The sequence below is a fragment of the Arachis duranensis genome, chromosome 2 (assembly GCF_000817695.3).
Source record: "Arachis duranensis cultivar V14167 chromosome 2, aradu.V14167.gnm2.J7QH, whole genome shotgun sequence".
NCBI lineage: Eukaryota > Viridiplantae > Streptophyta > Magnoliopsida > Fabales > Fabaceae > Arachis > Arachis duranensis.
In genome coordinates, this window is record NC_029773.3 from 57405542 (window position 1) to 57409268 (window position 3727).

Genomic DNA, 3727 nt, shown 5'->3' on the forward strand with positions numbered 1-3727 from the left:
ACAAGGAGAAAAACACATCACTGCAGAGTTTCCTGCCTGACCTCTTCATCTTCAAAGAAACATAACTTGCATTGTAAAGGTCTAAATGATGCACTTTTGGTGGCGTTGGAAAGCTGACATCAAGAGCTTTCCAATGATATTTAACACTTTATGGTGGACGTTAAAACTGGAGGTAAAAAAGGCCATTATTTCAGCAGTGCAAAAGCTGGGCGAGCCACTTGATATCGAAGGCGTGGCACGCCAGCTTTATTTCCATAATGGGCGTGCCACTTGGAAATCTGGGTGTGGCACACCAGTTCTAATGGCCAGAGAGGGGATTTTGGAGCATCATTGAGGGTGTGGCATGCCAGGTTTGGGCATTGCACGCCAGTTTCACAACATATGAGGCGTGGCGCGCCAGAAGTGGAAGTGGCATGCCGGGCTACTTGACAGACTGACCTATCTACCTTCAAATGGGCATAACTTGAGCTACAGACGTCTAAATGAGTTGATTCAAAAAGCTATGGAAAGCGAACATCCAGGGCTTTGCAAAAATATATAATACTGTAGAGTGAACATTCAATTTAAGGCCCAAAAAACTCCATCTTTTCAGCATATCAAATGGGTCATACTCCAAAGAGCAAATTCAAGTGGGGGTCGCACTTCAACTTCTTCCTGCAGCCCCCAACCTTCAACCAAGCCCACGCCAAGTCTCATTCAAGCCACAATTGTCAACCAATTAAGGTCACAAGAAGCATCTAGAATAGTTTATTTTTATTTCATTGTAATTTGCTTTCAATTTCATTTAAGTTTGTAATTTAGGAAAGTCTATTTAAAGGCCTTAGTTTCATAGAATTACTCATGCTGGAATGGGGGAGTCTTCGGACCCTCTCTGTTCACCATCATCTTCCTATATTTTCTTTCTTACTTTTGTAAATATCTTTTAGTTATAAATTACTAACTCTTTCTATTGGGAAAGATAGCTCTATTATTTTTCAATAGATTAAATTGTTTTTATTCTTCTTCTTCTTCTTTTTATCTCTCTTTGATTTACTAGAAGGGGTTTCATTCTTCTTGTTAGCATTCAATTATCTTGGAAAAGAGATTGAATGCATTTGGGTTTTATGTGAACCTTGGAAGAGGAATCACAAAACTGTGCTTGAAATCCTTTCTCACACTTGAGTAGATTTGGGTTTTAGTGATTGGATATGGTGACATATAATCCACCCACTACTTGGATCTATAAGGATGTGTGGTATAATCAGGGAACAAGCTTCATCTCTTCTCATGAGCAATTAGACCAAGGAATTGGCTATTGATCAAGATTTGAGAGATTGAGTCACCAAGGAATTGGGGCTCAATCAATCATGATTGCCAAGAGGTCAATGAGTTGCATGATTGAAGATGAGATGAAATCAATTAATCCGGAGAATGCAATATATTTTGATCCCAATGTTTATTTTATCTTTCTTTCTTTTATTTACTTTATGGTTATTTACATTTTCTGCACTTTACATTTCCAGCACTTTACTTTCTTGTACTTTACTTTCCTTACCATTTACTTTCTTGCACCTTATTGATTTTCTTTACTTTCATGTCATTTACATTTTCTTGTTGCTTATCATCCAATTGTGCTTGTCTAACTAGGCTAATTAATCAACTATTGCTTGCTTAGTCCATTAATCTTTGTGGATAAGATCCCACTCCATTGTGGGTTATTACTTGATGACAATTTTTTGTGCTTACCAAAGAACAGATTCATTATATGTGGGTAGTGAATTCTGGTCATCAAGTTTTATGGTGCCGTTACCGGGGATTAATTGTGATTAAGAAACTACCGGTTGGTTGATTACCTAGATTAGACACTTTTTTTCTTTCTTTTTATTTTTGTCATTTAATTTCTTTTAATTTTCTCTTGCTACTAGGGTGTTTATGTTATTGCCTCACTAAGAATCCCTCATCTGTGATAATGGGGATTCCAATTTCTTTTGGTGATTATTGTTTGAGACAGGGCATTTTGCAAGTAAGAATGGAGTCTACCTCACATTTTGATCAATCATGTCATATGGGATATTGCCCACCACCACAAAATGATTCTAGTCATTATCCAAATGGTGGTTGGGAATATCACCAAAGAATGATAGAGTATGAGCAATCAAATAAAATGGAATACCTCCCAGAGCCACAAAATAGTTCATATTGTTATGATAATTACCGAAATTTTGGCTGGGATTTTATTGCTGCATACCCCATTATTCAAGGACTATCATCCCGTAATTGTCCAACCTATGCACCTCCACAAAATCTTCTAGAAGTTGCAATAGAAGAACTCTCCAAGAGATATCTCTTCATTGCCCAACTCAGTGAGTGTTTAAGGCAAAATGTAAGAGAGGTGATTGAAGATATGGAAATCTCAAGGAGAAATCAAGAAGAGCAAATGAGACATTTGGCACAATATTTTGGTGATGAACCAACCAATGTCTTCCCTTGGCCAGGGGAAGAATATCATGCCATCAGTCTAAGGAGTGGAAAAGTGCTTAATGAGGGTGAAAATGAGGAATTGGTAGAGCAAGAAGAAGAGATCTTTGTACCAAGAGAGCAACCATTCCAAGAAGTTCTTGATAAAGACGATACTTCAACCATCCCACAACACCCAAGTCTTGATATCAAAGAAGTGAAGACAACCAACAAAAGCACCAAAGAGAGGATGGTGATGAAGAAAAGAAGGATATTATCCATGAAGAATAGGTCAACCAAAAGCCATCCCACCCCTACCTCAACAAGCAAGTTTACTCAAGCTAACAACAAAAGAAAGCTTGCTAGGAGGCACTCAAAACAGGGGACATAACCTGGCTCATCTTTCCTCTTGAGGTCATTCCTCTTAACAAACTGGAAGAAGAGGAAGAAAGTTGAGAACAACATGTCAAGCTAATGACATTAAAAGAGCGCTTGTTGGGAGGCAACCCAACCATAGGTAACATTTTCTTTCCTTGCTTAGTTTACTTTCAATAGTTTGACATATGATTGCATTCTATGTTTGGTGTTGCCATGCAACATTTTGATTTTCATTCTTCACTGGGTACTTGCTTCATTCTAAAATGAAAGTGTCACACTAAGTTTGGTGTTGCCACTTCTTTTTCATGCTATGTACCATTCACACACCACTTATTAATGCAATCATATTGTCTCTGTTTTTAGCTCTTGTGCCTTTATTGTATCTTTAATTTTTCTTGCTTAAGCACATGCATTACTCACATTTCATTGTTAAAGATATTCATGACTGATAGCGCAAAATTGTGATCAATACTTTTCATAAATCACATAATCCCCGGTAATGAATCCAAAAACTTGGTGTTCAATACCATGGCATAAACACAACTTCGCACAACTAACCAGCAAGTGTACTGGGTCATCCAAGTAATAAACCTTACGCGAGTAAGGGTCGATCCCACAGAGATTGTTGGTATGAAGCAAGCTATGGTCACCTTGTAAATCTTAGTCAGGCAAACTCAAATGGGTATAGTGATAAACGCATAAAACATAAAGATAAAGATAGAGATACTTATGTAATTCATTGGTAGGAATTTCAGATAAGCGTATGAAGATGCCTTCCCTTCCGTCTCTCTGCTTTCCTACTGTCTTCATCCAATCCTTCTTCCTCCTTTCCATGGCAAGCTTAAGCAAGGGTTTCACCGTTGTCAGTGGCTACCTCCCATCCTCTCAGTGGAAATGTTCAACGCACCCTGTC